Genomic DNA, 18930 nt, shown 5'->3' with positions numbered 1-18930 from the left:
GCGACTGAAGATTTTATGTGTCTTCTTTGGAATTTACATGTGCATCACTGAAGCTCTGAGTGGCTCAATGATTCATATCTCTATAATACTGTTGTGCCGATCTGTGACAGGTGCATGTGTGTGTGCATACTTGTACATGAGAGAGCCTGTGTATGAGTATGTGTCGCTGTCTGGCACACTCAGTTCAGGGCAAAGCTCTTCACTGAGTCTTAAAGAAAGTCAGCGGTATGTGTGTTTTTGTATATCTGTTGAGGTATTCAGACTACCCCAGATACCATCTACCACTGGGGTTCTGTGGTCTCTGTCATCCTGTCATCACACAGGCACACACACATACACACACACAAAATACTCAGCTTCCCGACAGTTTCCCCCTTACGCTTCCCATCTTCTGGTAAGTTTCCTCTTTCTCCCCTCATCAATTACTTTGTATAGCAATGTCCATCTGCAGAGCGGAAGGACAGCATGTTTCTAAAATGCTTTATCAATCATGTACATTTATGCATTTGCATTTGGCAGACGCACACACACACGGCTCTGACATCACTGAACGGAGATCTGTTTGTACTGTTTGTTCTGGGGAAAACAGAATTTCACGTATGCCTTTCAAAATCTGTAAAACTTTGTGTGAAATGAGGAAGGCCCCCTCAGTGAGCTAGTGTGGGGTGCCGAGCTGTAATGGTCATATCCAGAGTCTGCAATCTAATAACTGCACTTGGAATATTACCACATGCACACTCTACTAGTGTTTTTTAATGTGTAAAAATATCAATATTCAATATTTGTGAAAATAAGTTAGTACAGTAGTTAATGCATAACATGTCCATGGATATTTTTATATATATATATATATATATATATATATATATATTTTTTTTTATCATCATCAATATGTTAGATTAATATTTATATAAATGTTCAAGGGAAAGTGTATATTTTAGCTGATGTCACTGGTCACCATTTCTTCTAAGGTTGACACAAAATTAACTTTTAAATTTTTTATCAAATTTTAAATGGTCCTGAAGTGTGACAAATACATTTTTAAAAGCATAAATATTCCATGTAATAAATTTATGAGAAGTTGTAATAATGTAAATGCATAATAACTTTAAAATAATTTGAGTCTTGCTGTTAAACCTCATGAGCGTGTCTGCTGTGTGCATTTTTCATTTCCCTTTTTGATTTGTAACTAGTAGTACCTAATAAGCATGCAATAATAATAATAATAATAATAATAATAATAATAATAATCAATTCTAGAGCAAATAATTTACCTAAAAATTGATGGCAACAAATGTGGACAGCGGGACTAAGTTGTGACATTTTAAATAATACCAAGCTATAGGAAGTCAGATTTTTTTTTTTTTTTTTTTTTTTTTTTTAATCAAATTATTTATTATGTTTCCTGGTGTGTTGGTTATTCATGTTTTTGAGACATTACATTACATCAGAAATTAGCATAATTAATTAATAATGACCAGCATCATCCAATCTCTGCCAACCATGTTAAAATAAAATGATATATTATACTGTAAATTCTGAATCTAAGCACTGATTACCATTGTCCCATGTCTTCCAACCATGTTGAGTGGTCCAATCTGCAGCCTGAAACTGAACTTTTGGTCAGATTTTGGTCAGAGTGAATGCACTTAGCTGCACAGAGAGCTATGGGATTCTCCCTTGCTCCCTATTCACTAAGTGACTTAAACTCCAGTGTGCTGTCTGTCTGCACTGGTCTCAGAACAGTTCAAAATGCACCATATTTTCATCCAAACTCCATATAAAGCCTCTAAAAGCAAATTTTCATTTTGATGAAATTTGATGAATTCTCAATGTGATAATGCACAGTAAATATAGGATTTCTAAGGAAAAAATGCGCTGAAGTAAACATTCGTGTACATTGTGTTTAGCAGCTTGCTGTTTCACGATAAATCACTCAAATTTTAAAAATGGCATATCGGATGAGACTAATCTTTTGACTCAAACAGGGTTCAATGTAAAAAAAATGTAATTAGGTTTCTTACCAGATGTAGTTTTGTTGGCATTTCTCCCAAAGACATACTCCGCTGTGATCTGCGCCATGTTGTTTTGTCACATGAAAGTTTAACCCCAGCACAGAGTCTCTTGAACTGAGATCAGTTGGTTTAAATTAATTTAAATTATGCATTGCATATAGGGAAGCCAAAATACAACGTCCATGCATTTGTACACAGGGTCGCACAAGGTTAAAATAGATTTTAAGGAATATTCTGGGTTCAATATAAGTTATGCTCAAATGACAGCATTTGTGGCATAATATTAATTACCACAAAAAAAATTAAATAATTTCGACTCATCCGTCCTTTTCTTTAAAAAGCAAAAATAAGGTTACAGTGAGTCACAATGGAAGTGAATGGGCTCAATATTTGGAGGGTTTAAAGGCAGAAATGTGAAGCTTATTATTTTATAAAAAGCACTTATATTAATATATCTTCTGTTAAAACTTAACAGAAAAAACTTTGAGCTGTAAAGTTGTTTATATTGTCATTTTTACAGTCCTTTTAGGGTTTTAGGGTTTGTTGACATTACATTGTCATGGAAACTAAATTGTAAAATTGGCTCTAACTTTACACAGAAAACGTTAGTAAGTGATTTTATCACACATTTTAACATGCATTGTTTACGTCATGTGGCTTTACGTTTGAAACAGTGAGTATTTTAACGTTTACATATTGGCCCCATTCACCTCCATTGTAAGTGCCTCACTGCAACCCAGATGTTATTTTACATTTGCAATCTATTGTTTTTTAAAGATAAGGAGCAAGTCATTTTTTTTTTTTGTTTGTTTTTGTTTTTGTTTTGTTTTTTGTTTTTTTGTGGTAATCAGTATTATGCCCAAATGCTGTCGATTGTGCTTAACTTGTTTTGAACCCGGAATATTCCTTTAATGGAGTTTAGAATGTCACAACGCAAAACAAAACAAAACAAAAAAAAATTGCTTCATGTGTTATCTAAATTAAGTGGTTTTATTCAAGTCAAAAATATTATTTAACATCACTGAATCAATCTGAATACATTAGATTACACCAACAAATTAATTTTATGGGTTAAATCAAGTAAAAATAATTCTGTTAGGTAACAAATGAAGGTTAGGACTTTTTACAGTAAAGGGCTGCTTTTAATTTCACTTCAGATCTACATGATTTAGAATGGTGTTCTAACTTCAGATGGATGACAGTGCAAGTTCAGCACTATAACATTTAAAATAGAGGAACAATAAAAATTTAGAGTAAAGAGGAGGTGGTCAGTTGTCTATCTGTGATGAGTCAGAGCAGATTTATAGCTGCGCCTGCCATTTGGAGACCTGCACTGCCTCTCCCATCAGGCAGAAAAGGGAAGCGAAAAGGGCTGACGGCTACTGCGGGCTTCTTTTCAGTCTTCCTGTTAGGTTTAATTTAGGGACAAGAGAGAGAACTCCATTTCTTCTCTCCTCTTCTCCAGGCTCTCCATCTATACACACATATCACATGACCCTAACACCCCAGTAATGCCACCATGACCAACTTCTGCTTTTCTGTCAGTGTGCGTGTGTGTTTTTCTGTGCACACATATGTACATATATAAGATATTTACTGTCCATTTAGCTCAGCATATTTAAGAAAGAGAAAAGTTGTTAGAAAACATGTTATGACTTCCTCATGCAGTCACTTTGTGGTGGAGTTGAACTGCAAGTGATGCAGTTTCTCTCTGGTTAGAGATAAAAACTTATATATAAAAATAAGTGCTTTAACACTATAATGCTGAAATTGCAAACTTTTCTCCACAAATGTGATGTGCAAAGAAAAAGAAAGCTACTGTATTTCAAAATGAGTTTTATATTCACTAATCTTTCTCTTCTGTTTCTCTCTCTTTGTAAGATCTTTAAGGAAAGATCTGCAATCACAGCATTTTGCGGTTCTCGTTCACAAAATGCATCTTTGTTATGCTCTTTGTCTGCACTTCTTTTTATGTTTATGCATCTGTTTGTATATTTTGTTTTGGTATATTTAATTCTTCTGGTGATGAAAGTCATTAGAAAAAAAATTAATATAAATGTTAATTTTATCTGAATTATTCTTAAAAGGTTCGCAGTCCTAACTGCTGCAAATTGCGGGATACCAATACCAATACAGTACCTGTTTTAAATGTATACATTTTAAAATATCAATTAATGTACCATTTAGGATTAGGTGCTATAACCTCAAGAAGTTCTCGAAGAATTCTGTTTTTATAAGTACCCTAGCAGATCCTGCTGTCATGATACAGCTGAAACTGTTGTCATAATTTGCTTATCTGAAATTTGTGCAGAGTTCATATAGTCACGTTTGATAATATTTATTTATTTTTCATTTTTGAATTTTTAGCTCAACCAGTTTCCCTTATGAGCAACGTGCTTCTATTATTGAACCTCAGAATGGGCATCTTGTCTGACATGTACTGTAATATTATATATATATATATATATATACGTTTTCATTCATCAGCACTACGTGATCGCTCAGATTACTACTACACTACTAAAGCTAGGAAATAGCTTTAAACAGCTTTAAACTAACAACTTCAGCATTAAGGCTCATCACAGCTGAGAGACACAACAGACTGATTAATTACACAAACTCAAGGCGCTTACCTCTTACCGCAGTTTCCACGGCCTGCGGCCGAATAACAGCAGTGCTGATGTAGGGCCATATTGCACTCTTGCTTGTGTGATATTGCTTATATATATATATATATATATACACATACTATATATTGAAAGAAAACTTTTCCTTCAGTTCAGCTCATACTGATTACCACATTCAAAAATATATCTGATATATAAGGCTTTTCTCCCTGTGGGAGTTTGTGTATTTTGTGTGTTTGCAAGGATAACATGTGTATTTGTCTCTCAAAATGTCTTGCACATGTTGAATAGAGGTTGGCCTAAAGTACTCACTGGACTCAAAGGCGATTTTACAGATTGTTTTGGTATTCTTAGTGATGATGAAGTCATGTCAAAACTTTCTTTTAGTATTTCGTAAGCAGTGTTGTTTAGAAACTCAAACATCGTCTGTGTTCATATGATATTACTTTTGCTTTCTGTTAGTGTTACAGTAGCCTGAGGAATCAACTGAACGGAATCTCTAAAAATCTCTGTGAAGTGAAATATCTGAAAATGTCTCACAATTCTAACCCTCAGCTGAATCAAAGATCACTGACAAACAGTTCTCTGCAAGCTTGTGGAATGCATATGCAATTTTTCCATTTCAATACCATTTACATTTTAAAACCATTTAAATGAATCTCCATCGAATCTGTGATAGATTTGGTGTGTGTTGCTAACTGGATTCTAATGTTGTCTTGTTACAGGTATAGATGAAAAGAATAGTCCAACTAAAACATGAGCAGATGTATTGACCAGAGATTAGTAAATAATAGAAAAAATGAAAAGAAGGAATGGGACAAGAACAGATAATATACACAGAAAATATACATAAATCTCTGTTGGAATTACAAGAGAGCGATGGGATTGAGGGAGTCAAATTGAAATTGAAATTGAATTTGTCTGAATCTACATATTCAATGTGCTAGCTTTGAATATAAAAAAGTGGGAAGAGTTCTAAAGCTTCTCTTTTTTTTAATCAGCCTTGTGGATAAAACATAAGAAATGCTTGTCAGCATTGTCTCCTGTATTATCTTGATTAATATACTGTATTATCCTCATTATCCAGTGGAATATAAGAAAATAGAATAGAAAAAATAGAATCGAATTTATGTTCTAGACATTTTAATTGATAAAACTAGAAATTTACACTTATGCAATATGGAAAGCCTAGAGCCTATAACTGCTTTAGAGTTTCCCAGTACAGACTGTGGGAACAACCTACAAAATTAGCACATATTATATGGCTGGGGTGCCAAACCCTGCTCCTGGGTTTTATAATATGATTTAATTTAGCCTACATTCTAAAAATATGCAACAAGGTCAAGTCAAGTCATTTTTATTTGTATAGCGCTTTTCACAACACACATAGTTTCAAAGCAGCTTTACAGAAAATCATGCATTAACAGAAAATGAGGCTGTAATATCTATAAAGTCTTAGAGTGATCACTGTGTAGTTTGAATAAATATGATTGTACATTGTGTATAAAAAATAAATAATTAAATAATTAAATACTCATTGTATTTAGAACCCCTGTGAGCAAGCTGAAGGCTACTGTGGCAAGGAACACAAAACTCCATAAGATGTTGGTTAATGGAGAAAAATAACCTTGGGAGAAACCAGGCTCACTGTGGGGACCAGTTTCCCTCTGGCTAATCAGTATGAATATAATGCCAATATTAGTTATTTATGTGCAGTGCAGATCATGTTAATTATGCGGTAAAAGTAAGTGTTAAGGTCAAGTGATTAAAACAATTATATATATAAATAAATATATATATATATATATATATATATATATATATATATATATATATATATATATATATATATATATATACACACACACACACACAACCGGTCAAAAGTTTTGAAACACTTACTCATTCTTTATTATAATTTTTTTTTCACATTTTAGAATAATAGTAAAGTCATTAAAACTATGGAATAACATAAATGGAACTATGGGAATTATGTTGTGACTAAACAAAATCCAAAATAAATAAAAACTGTGTTATATTTTAGCATCTTCAAAGTAGTCACCCTTTGCCTAGAATTTTCAGACATGTACTCTTGACATTTTCTCAACCAACTTCTTGAGGTATCACCCTGGGATGCTTTTTAAACAGTATTGAAGGAGTTCCCATCTATATGCTGGGCACTTATTGGCTGCTTTTCTTTATTATTTGGTCCAAGTCATCAATTTCAAACACTTTTTTTTATTTTTTATTAAATATTAGATTTATAATGAAATAAATTAAAATGGTGGCACAATTATATTTTTGTCTACAAAACTAATTTCAAACATTTAAGCATACGCCTTCAGATCAAAAGATCATGAGAATCATTTCGGTCAAGTGTTTCAAAACTTTTGACCGGTAGTATATATATATATATATATATTATGAACTGTAAGATTAATGACTAATGTCTTTGAAGTCCGTCCTGGATTAACTGCAGAGGTTCACATTGATGCATTGTCCTTTGTTAGTTGGCTGAAGGCTTTTGTTTTCTATGTATTTCATTTTAAGATTGTAGTCCATCAATAGACAAAGGTGATGCAGGTCAATGAGGTGCATCGCAGTTCAACCGGCAGGTCATTTTGGTGAGGTTCGGTGGGGTCCATCCTAAGTCCAGGGTTCAGGCAGTGGCATATGAAGTATCCAATGTCTTACAGTTTGAGTTGGTATCAGTTCATCCTCTGAAGTCCATCGTAAAAGACTGAAGTTATGTCTGCACCAGCTGAATTTAGTCATCATCACACAGAGACGAATAGCAATGGAGTCCAAGCAGGAACGGAGCTGGATCTGGCCGGCTCTGGTAACCTCGGGATATGAATAAAAAACAAACAGAATAATATTAGCATAGATGCCATCCAATTTTATGCAGAGTTATAGATCATGATAGATGTTTATGGTTACGGCAGACCTAACTAAAGCAGCCTAATTGTGAGTTGATGGATAAATTATCTATATGCTTGGCTAAGTAGATGAGTATTTAGTCTAGACTTAAACTGAGTGAGTGTGTCTGCATCCCAAACAGTGTTAGGGAGACTATTCCATAGTTTAGGAGCCAAATAGGAAAAGGATCTACTTCCTTTTGTGGAGTTTGATATTTTAGGAACTATTAACTAGCCGGAATTTTGAGATCGTAATGAACGTGATGGAATATAGCATTTCAGAAGGTCACTTAAGTACTTTGGAGATAGACCATTCAAAGCTTTGTATGTAGTTAACAAAATTTTAAAATTAATACAAAATGTAACAATTAGCCAGTGTAACGATGATAAAATGGGGCTAATATGAACATATTTCTTGGTTCTAGTCAGCACTCTGGCAGCTGCATTTTAAACCAATTGAAGTTTATTTATTGAATTTGCTGGACATCCTCCCAGTAATGCATTACAATAATCTAGTCTTGAGGTCATGAATGCATTAATTAGTTTTTCGGCATCAGCAACAGAGAGCATGTGTCATAACTTAGCAATATTTCTGAGGTGGAAGAATGCTGTTCTACAAACATTGGAAACTTGATTTTCAAAGGACAGATTGGTATAAGATATAACACCCAAGTTCTTCACTGTAGAAGACAACGTAAAAGTACATCCATCGAGAGTCAAATTATATTTTAGCGGCTTATTTTTAGAGGTTTTTGGCCCAATAATTAGTACCTCTGTTTTGTCAGAATTGAGTAGAAGGAAATTTCTGGTCATCCAATCTTTGATTTCATTGATACACTCTGCTAATTTGAAGAATTGTGAATTTTCGTTGGGTTTAGTAGAAATATAAAGTTGGTTACCATCGGCATAACACTGGAAATTTATTCCATGATTCCTGATAATATCTCCAGGGGAAGCATGTATAAGGAGAAAAGCAGAGGCCCTAAAACTGATCCCTGTGGCACTTCATACTTAACTTTTGTTTGATTTGACAATTCCTCGTTTACACATACAAAGTGGTAGTGGTCTTATAAATAGGACCTAAACCATACTAATGTAAGTCCACTAATGCCAACATACTTTAATTCTCCAGCCTATTCAAGAGAATGTTGTGATTTATCGTGTCGAGGGCAGCACTAAGATCTAAAAGTACTAGAAGAGAAATGCAGCCACGATCAGATGATAAGAGCAAGTCGTTTGTAACTCTGATAAGTGCAGTCTCTGTACTGTGATGGGGCCTAAATCCTGACTGAAATTGTTCATATATACCATTTCTCTGTAGAAATGAACATAGTTGGGAGGACACTACCTTCTAATATTTTCAACATAAATGGTAGATTTGAAATCGGCCTGTAATTAGCCAATTCTCCAGGATCAAGCTGTGGCTTCTTAATAAGCGATTTGATAACTGCCATTTTAAAGTTTCTTGGGACATGTCCTAAGGATAGTAAAGAGTTAATAATATTAAGAAGATGTTCTGAGGTTATAGAGAATACCTCTTTTAAGAACTTAGTTGGTATTGCATCTAACATACATGTTGTTTTAGTTTTGTTAGCTCTTCATGAACTATGACAGGGAAAGATTGAAGTTGCTCATGAGGAAAATTATGAGACACTGTTTTCTGAGGTGCTATGACAGTTGATTGCATAGTTCCAATTTTATTTCTGGTTATTTAAATTGTATCAGTAAAGAAATTCATGAAGTCATTATTATTGTGCTGCGGCAGAATATCTGGTTCAGTCGATGCTTTATTCCTAACCAATTTAGCCACAGTACTGAATAAATACCTAGGATTGTTGTGGCTATTTTCTATGAGTTTGCTAAAATATGCTCACCTGGCAGCTTTTAGTGCCTGTCTGTAGTTACAGACACTATCCTTCTATGCACCGCGAAATACCTCTAATTTTGTATTCTTCCAATTGCGCTCCATTTTCCAAGCTGCTCTCTTGAGAGCATGAGCGTGATCATTGTACCATGGTGCGGGGCTTTTTCTTTAATTTTCTTTATCGAAGGTGGAAGACACTATCAAAGAGTGCTAGAGAAGAATGTTTTTATATTTTCTGTTATTACATCAAGTTCTTCTAGACTTTTTGACTTACTGAGTATGTGACACAATTCTGGAAGATTAATAGTGAAGCTATCTTTAGTGGTCGAAAGAATAGTTCTACCTGAATGATAGTATGGTGTAGATTGTGTGACATTAGCAGATCACAGCAAACAAGATACAAGGTAATGATCTGAGATGTCACTGCTCTGTGGTACAATTTCTATAGTATCAACATCAACTCCATATGACAGAATTAAATCTAGTGTATTATTATGGTGATGAGTTGGTCCTGTCACGTTTTGTCTGACTCTAAGAGAGTTAAGAATATCAGTACATGCTAATCCCAATGTGTCATTTTCATTATCTATGTGAATGTTGAAGTCACCAACAATTAAAGCTCTATCTACATTAACTACTAGATCTGATAGAAAATGTGCAAATTCACCAAGGAAATCTGAGCACGGCCCAGGTGATCTATATACTGTAGCAAGGGCAAAAGACAACAGAGATTTTTTATTTATATCTGAAAGTGTCACATTAAGCATTATTAGTTCAAAAGACTTAAACTTATATCCTGTCCTCTGAGAAACACCAAAAACTTCACTGTAAATTGTAGCAACACCTCCTCCTCGACCCTTCAGATGAGGCACACATTTAAACATTAATCTGAGGGAGTAGATTAATTTAAACTAATATATTCATTTAAGCCAGGTTTCAGTCAAACAGATCACAACCAAACAATGATCTGTAATAATTTCATTTACAATTAGTGCTTTTGTTGAAAGAGATCTAACATTTATTGGCCATACCTTTATATGATGTTTATCTTATAAAAAAAAAAAATTATTTTATTTTTCAAGTTTGACCTTAATCACATTTTTTCTAAATGATTTAGTGAGAGTTTTGTGTTTGGTAGTTCAGGGAACAGACACAGTCTCTATGTGTTGTCATTTATGTGACCTGTGTGACGTCTCAAGGCAGCTAGAAGTCGTTTGGATTAACCAGTTTGTCTGCTTCCTGACCTGGGCCCCAGTTAGTCAAATACTATCACTATTAAGACTATGAGCCAAATTACTAGAGAGGAGAGCGGCACCTTCCCTGGAGGGACGGAGTCCGTCTCTCTTTAGCAGGGTCAGGTCTGCCCCAAAAACTCTTCCAATTGTCTGTAAATCCCATGCTATTCTCTGGACACCACTCAGACATCTAGCCGTTCAGTGACACTAATCTACTATAAACCTCATCACCACGATGAGCAGAGAGGGGGCCAGAGCATATTACAGTGTCTGACATCGTTTTTGCAAGATCACACACCTCTTTAACATTATCTTTAGTGATCTCTGACTGGCGAAGCAGGACATCTTTAATGCCGACATGAATAACAATTTTTTTAAAAATCTATGTTTAGCATTAGCCAGCACTTGTAAATTTGATCTGATGTCAGACACTCAAGCCCAAGAAATGCATTTAACAATGGTGGCTAGAGTCTCTATTTCCACGTTCCTTACAATAGAATCACCAATTATTAAGGCTCTTTCAACATGATTCTCAGTGGGTGCATCACTGAGTGGGGAGAATCGATTGGAAACCCTAACAGGAACAGGAGAGTGGTGCCGCTTTACTGAGCGAGTATGCAGCCGAGATGTCACCCAAACGCCCTGCTGCAGGGGCTCTTCAGCCAGAACCAAAGTGTGTGTGTTGTCCTCTGTACTACCCGCATTCGAAACAGTATCTACCGGCTTCTCTTTCTCACTGACGTCCACTTGCGTTCGAATGCATGTCTCTAACTCATTAATCTTCTCCGTCAGCCTGACTACTTCCTTAAATTTATCACATGTGAATCCCTCACTGCTGACGGAAGAAGCTATAGTAAACATGTTGTATGCAATGTGGGAATAAATAACATGAGCGTATGCCATGACTTGCCGCAATTTGTTGTTGTTGATTCAATTGTTTTTGTTTACATTCTTGAAATGGTCTACAGCCTTGTAATCATTTATTTATTGGATTTATATTTCATCTGTCAGAGCATTTCTAACTCTTTTTTTTTGTTGTTGTTGTTGCTATAGATCCTCAATGGTGTCAAATCCACTTTTTCACTCATAACAATATGAGAGTGCCCCCTGTATGCTAGTATGTATGTAACACATTAGTTAACACATTCCACTTTACCCGCTGTTCAAACGCTCCTCAGATCATTTCATTTAAAATCATTAATGTTTTCCAACTGAATAGACTAAATATTAAATAAAACAAATGATAATACAATGCAAAGTAATCTCTTCAGTTACCAAAATATATTTAGAAAGTAACTGTATTTTGATTACCAGTGATTTAAATTGTAACTGTAGTGGAATACAGTTACTCATATTATGTATTTTAAACACGTAATCCCGTTACATGTATTCCGTTACTCCCCAACCCTGCGCGTAACTGACTTATTAGAATGTAGGCCTATACTGTGCTGATTAATTATGCAGGAAATACTAAACATGAGCATATACTGAATCTGTGATTATTAGAAGAAATTGATTGGAATATCTGGCTAAATACAACAGAACTTGTGACTGTAATCTTATATTACACTCTTGAATTAAAAATTTGGACAATCCCTTCATGCTATGTAATTTTATGTTCCGAAACGCGTAGCTCATCACAATTTCCCACACCCACTCTGCTTAAATCACAATCAAAAACTGCTCATTTCTCTTATACATGGGTAAATATTTAATATTGAAAGGGTTCAATTGCTGGAAAGTGCAGATTTACAGGCTTTTTGTTAACATGTCAATTCGCACTGTATTAATATTATCAGGGGTTATTTTTTACAGGCCATTTTATAGTAGGTAAACATGCTGTCATTTTTTACAGCGTGGGAACGCGCAGTCCAGAAAAAGTCCGGGAAAATTTGCACGGGATAAAAATAACTGAGAAGCTCTTGTAATTATTACATAACCCTACATCCCCACATATCTAATCCCGTCCGAATAGGGCTATAAGTCAGGAGTGGTGAGACCAAGTCCACACGTTTGACTACAGGAAGTGGGTACAAAATTTCCGCCTCAACAAGAGAAGCTTTGAGTTTTTGTGCGAGCGCTTCAGAATATCAATGAATGTCTTCTGAAGCAAATCGATGCCTTTATGTAAAAAAGAAATCGATAATTAAAACATTATTAACTTTTAAAAAGCACCTGCCAGCAGCTGAAGCGAAGCGTGAAGCGCGTCAGCAACTTCATGTGAGAATTTGGAAGTGGCTCTTATTTACAACAGAAGAACGAACATCACGTGAGAGTTCGGCCATTTCAAACAGCATCAGAGACCTGGATGGAAGTGACGATTTAATGTTAAAAACGTTTTAATTATCACCTTGTTTCTTACATAAACCTATCGATTCGGAAGGTATTCATTGATCACCTGGAGTCATGTGGATTACTTTTATGCTGCCTAAATGTGACTTTTGGACCGTCAAAGTGCTGGCACCCGTGTACTTACCAAGTACCTGACAGAGCTCTATCTTCTTCTAAAAATCTTCATTTGAGTTCTGCTGTAGAAAGACAGTCATACACATCTGGGATGGCATCAGGGTAAGTGAATAATGAGAGAATTTTATTTTAATTTATTTTAAGAAAAGCCAAGGGGAATCAGATATACGTGTTTAGACTTAGGTCAGATGTCCAGATATCGGATATGTATCTGATTTAAAACCACATTTGGAAGTGGCTCAGATTGGATGCGAAAAAATCAGATCTTGTGCGGATTTTTATGTTTACATGTGTGCACCAATATGCGATGTGTGTTAGACAGTGTTAGGTGTAACGTGTTACAAAGTAATCTCTTTAGCCAAGTTGCTGTCTTTGTCATATTGCTGTAATTTGGTTAATATTTCAGTCAATATTAAAGGACTAAAAGAGCTAATAGTGTCACATTAGTTTTTTTTTTCACAGGTTTGATTGGTTTTAGAAAATAACTTCAAAGTAAAGTAATTAGTAATCTAATTACTTTCCAGATGAAGTAATTAGTCAATTAGTCTAATTACAATTTTCCAAAAGTAATTAGTAATCAGTAGTGGATTACTTTTTTGAAAGTAACTTACCCAACACTGGAGTTAGATGTGAGTAAAAAATCTAAGAACCTAAGACCCATAAAGTTTGAGTTATACAAATACAGGTATCTTCTGACCTCCTCACACACTTGCTCTTGACTTGCACATCCACCGTTGTTTTTTCCACCTTCATCTCCTATTGTTTACCGCCTATTACATCTTCTTCATGCACTTCTTCATGAAAGTAATGGCTCAATTGTGAGTGAGGCTACCTTGTGGACCCACTAATTAGTGCAAATAATTCCAGGCGCATGCGCACACTGCGCATACAGAGTACACGTGGTTAGGAAAATCGGGCCATATGCATTTACTGCTCGAGCACTCTGCTGATGATGAAATTTACTTCACACGTCCTGTACACAGATGCCTAGTGTTCACGTCTTACCGAAGTATACTTTTGGGCATTATGTCTATCTGAAACTCTCTATGTTGACTCTCTAAATTCTCTGCAAAATGTCTTTAAGGTTGTATCACTACAAGTACTTTAGAAACATATTCTGTTGTGTTTATACACAAGTAGTACACACAGAAACCAGCCATTTGAGTACCTGATGTAGAAAGAACAGGTACAGAATCACAAATAAAACATGAAAATGTGATGACAGATCAACATTTCAGTACCTATTTTTTCATGACTTTTGACCTTCAGAGGCACCTTGTGTAAACATCAGGAAAATGCACCCTCCTTGCATCCCTCCTATATTTGAACTTTGCCCTTTGCGAGCAGGGCAGGGTGTGTGTCACTTTATGATTTGGAAAATTCCATAACAATTATTAACCAGTTCTGGTGATGTCCTTGTTTTAGTGTGAAGCACTCAGAAGACTCTTTTGTGTGCACTTAACTTATGCTCAGGGTTGGGGAGTAACAGAATACATGTAAAGGGATTACGTATTTAAAATACAAAATATAAGTAACTGTGTTCCACTACAGTTACAATTTAAATCATTGGTAATTAGAATACAGTTACATTCAAAAAATATTTTTATTACTGAAGAGATTACTTTGCATTTTATTGTAATTTGTTTCATTTAATATTTAGTCCTTTCAGATGGAAAACATTTATACATATAAATGATGCGATTCAAAGTGCATTTGAACAGCGGTGAAACATTTTCTTATGATGTGTTACATTCATACAAGCAGACAAAGTAGTAAGTTTCAAGTAAGTTTGGAGCGGAAGAAATAGTAATAAACCTTGTGTAAATTGTCAGCTTTATGCTAAGCTAAAATGCTATTTTACATGCACGTTACCAGGCACGATCATATTTTTTTATCAAGAAAATTCACATTGGATCATAATTTCTTTTTTTCTAGTAAGACCTTTGATAGTAGGTCAAAAATAGTATTCTTGATAATAATTTTGGTATTGTTTTCCTGTAAAAATATCTAAAAATCCTTAAAACAAGATCAGTTTGATTTATCTTGTTTTAGAAACAACACTGCATATGATATTTAGGTTTTTCAGAGAATGTATTTTTAACATGTGTATTTTGTCTTACTGTACTGACAGAGTTTTAATAGTCAAAACAAGTTAAAAAATCTACCAGTGCTGAAGAAGTAATCCAAAGTATTTAGAATACGTTACTGACCTTGAGTAATCTAACGGAATACATTACAAATTACATTTGACAGCATGTATTCTGTAATCTGTAGTGGAATAAATTTCAAAAGTAACCCTCCCAACCCTTCTTATGCATACATTGTGTGTGAGTGAGTGTGCATGTTCATTTGTTAAAATATTCTAGCTTATTGTCAGAGTTTTTTGCTTTAATGTTTTATTTTGGCCTCTAGAGGCCCTCATTGTGTTTCATTTCAGTTTCCCGCCATTTTATCATGTGTTATTGTTTTCACCTGTGCCTCGTTCTGGACTGTGTATTTAAGTTGATCACTTCCTTTGTTTCTTTGCTTGGTTATTGATGTTCCTAGCCAGTTACTGCCGTAAGTCTGCTCTAGTTCCAAGTACTAAACTTTGTAAGCCTTTTGGTTTGTTCTTTCCCCGTGTTTATTTTTTGCTGTTTTTTGATGTCTTTTCCCTTAGTTTTTTGGAGATTATTTTTTCCTCCTTTCGGATCCTTTTCTGGACTAAAGATTTTTCTGTTTTTTTGTGATTGTCAGTAAGAAATTGCTTTTGTACTTTTTGCTATTTTTGTTAATGAACTCTGAGTTCTTTTAAGAGCGCGTCTGAGTATTGGGTTCAACTCCCTTCTGTGGCTCAGTGGTAGAAATTAAGATTCTTGCGCCAGAGACCCAAGTTTGATTTCCGGCTGTGACACTTATGAGATATCTTGAGTATTTAATTGTGAAATTGCTTTCACTAGTGACAGAGAATCGTAGAACTAGCTTTATCCACCTTAATTTTTAACATACTAGGGCACAGCCATTCACAAACTTGAATGTGGACCGCTTCCACTATGAGACATCTACAGCTATTTAAGGGATACATAAATGCTAATTTATTCTGCTTTATATTGCAGACTTGCTATATTTGTCATCATATTATTATCAATAATTATAATTTTCATGAACACATTGGTTCAGAGCCGTGTAGTTTTTACCATCGTTTCATCACATTTTTGCATAGGTAGATGTAAGGCCACAACCAGAGACTCACTCATCCAACCACCAGAGGGAGCCCTCTCCCGAACATTGACTCCACTTCGTTCCTTCTCCAGTTACATCCTGTTTGTAGGTTTAAAAGCCATGTGCTTCCATACACACATTGCGAAGTATTGCCTGTTCACCTGTCTTACTTAGCGTTTAACCTGTGTATTCTCGTTTTGCCTCATGTTATGATCTTACTGCCTGTTTATTGGATTTATGTTCCTGGATTACCCTTTCTGTCTTGTTTGCCTGATTGGATTGTTTGCCTGTTATCAACCACTGCCTGTTATACTGACCACGTTTGAGACCCCTGATTTGGTTTTGTTTATTAAACTCCTCTGCATAATGGATTCTAACCAGTCTGAGTTTGTTACAGAATACTTCGCCTGATCTGAATCCAGCAGAAGTGTCACAGATTCAAGCAGCCTTTAACTACCAGAGTGAAGTCTTACAAGGATTCCAAACTCAACTTGCCAGTCTGCGTGCCACTAATGAACATCTGACTCATATTCAATCTCTTCCACCTACCAGAACTGAATCGGTAAGAGTTGCCCTATCAGACAAATTTGATGGTTCAGCTGATAAATGCAAGGCGTTTTTGGGCCAATGTCAGATATATTTCTCCAATCAGCCTGAGGTTTTTCATCTGGAAAGGACTAAGTGTTCGTTTACTATGACTCTACTTACTGGAGAAGCACTGGATTGGGCATTGGCTGTCTGGGACACGGACAATCAGGTACAGACCTCATTTGATTATTTTCGAAACAAATTAAAGAAGTGTTTGAATATTCTGTGGGGGGACAGGATGTTTCTGTACAACTGTTACACTTAAGCCAGGGAGAACAATCAGCTACTGAATACGCTGTTCAATTCCGCACACTAGCCGCTCTAAGCGGATGGAATGATATTGCTTTGAAATCAGTCTTCTGTGAGGGGCTTTATCACAGTTCACAAGTGAAACTGGCATGCAGAGATGAAACTAATACCCTATCTCAATATATCAACATGGCTGTCAAGATGGATAATTTAATTCGAAATAACCCCCGAATTAAAGTACTTGTGAAGAGTACTTGTCTCAAGCCTCTTCACCACCGATCACATCAGTCAATCATTCAATTCCAGAACCACCAGAATTCATGCAAATAGGATATACCAGGTTGTCATCAGAAGAACGCCACCGACATCGGTGTGAAAGGCTGTGTTTTTACTGTGGATATTCAGGTCACCAATGTGCTGCATGCCCCAATAAAACCAAGACCTCCAGCAAAGAAGTGAGTAGGGGAATTTCTCCATTTCCTTTTAGACAAAGCTTCAAACTACCACTAACAATAGATTTTAATGGAAATCCTAACTATGTTTCAGCATTAGTGGATTCCGGGGCAGCTGTAAATCTGATCCATCATGAACTCATCACTGAACTCAATATACCTACCTTACCAGGCACACCATCCATCAACATAACAGCCGTCGACAATGAACCCATAGGAACAGGCATCACACAACAAACCATACCTCTGACTATACGAATTGGTCTATTCCACACTGAAAGGATTTCATTATATGTAATATCCTCCCCAAAGAACCAAATCATCCTGGGCCACCCATGGTTAACTGTACATAATCCCAACATATCCTGGGCACAAGGTGAACTCATCAAGTGGTCAAGTTATTGTCAGTAAAACTGCTTCCAGTCTGAAATCACTCTGCCATGTCTCAAACCAAAGCAACCCAACTACCACAAAATTTACACCACCAGAAGAGAGCTCAGCGTGCACTTTCATTGCACCAAATCTTCTTAGCGGTGTATAGTAAAACTACATGCAAATCTGCATTCAGCATGACTTTGGAAATATCGGCCTCGGAAATAAATAAATAAAGGCATCATCGGAGGTTATGCAGGAACATATGAATGGAGGTACATGGAGACATGAAAATAATGCATTGTCAAGCTCTTGGTAAAGTAAGAAGCAGATTTTACTACTTTTAACTATAAATGTCAACATTAAAAATGTATACTACATTGGATCTGCCAATAACCCTTTGTCAAATCCAGTGTTGAATAAAAGCGAGTTGTGCCCAACTGATCGAGCAACTCATCAATACGAGGCATTGGGTATGCATCAAATTTAGACACCGCATTGACTTTCCTATAATCCACACAGAACCGTACAGACCCATCACTCTTAGGAACTAGAACAACCGGGCTGGACCAATCGCTGTGGGATTCCTCTATTACTCCCATATCAAGCATTCCCTCTAATTCTTCCCAAACTATTTTCTTTTTGTGCTCGGGCAGTCAGGAGGGACGGCTATGTACCACTACCCCAGGCACCGTCTCGATGTGGTGCTGGATGAGGTTTGTACAACCCGGCAGAGGAGAAAACACATCTGCAAATTCTGCAACTTGGCAAACTCTGTGACTTGATACGTTGAGAGGTGGTCTCCACAAGTGACCGGGGCGACATGATTGGCTTTTACGTTCACCTCTGGTCTGAGCTCCGCCCTCTCCGGAACTACAATTGCCAATGTCACAGGGACTGCCTCCCTCAATTTCATAAGGTTGAAATGGTATATTTGAGATGG

General features: G+C 35.9%; 1 long non-coding RNA gene across 2 annotated transcripts; it reads left to right on the top strand.

The window, feature by feature from the left end:
• Positions 1 to 344: 344 nt before the first annotated feature.
• LOC127453667 (uncharacterized) lies at positions 345 to 18430 on the top strand. Of its 2 annotated transcripts, none has more exons than XR_007899437.1 (3): positions 345 to 394; positions 16724 to 17083; positions 17470 to 18430. It is a non-coding gene; the product is annotated as an uncharacterized LOC127453667 (long non-coding RNA). The 2 variants fall into 2 exon arrangements; XR_007899438.1 differs by lacking the exon at positions 345 to 394 and having other exon boundaries at positions 14819 to 17083; positions 17470 to 17618; positions 17710 to 18430.
• Positions 18431 to 18930: the final 500 nt, after the last annotated feature.

Source organism: Myxocyprinus asiaticus, chromosome 2 (assembly GCF_019703515.2).
Source record: "Myxocyprinus asiaticus isolate MX2 ecotype Aquarium Trade chromosome 2, UBuf_Myxa_2, whole genome shotgun sequence".
NCBI lineage: Eukaryota > Metazoa > Chordata > Actinopteri > Cypriniformes > Catostomidae > Myxocyprinus > Myxocyprinus asiaticus.
Note: the sequence above shows the minus strand (reverse complement) of the source record. Positions and strands in the feature narration are given on the sequence as shown.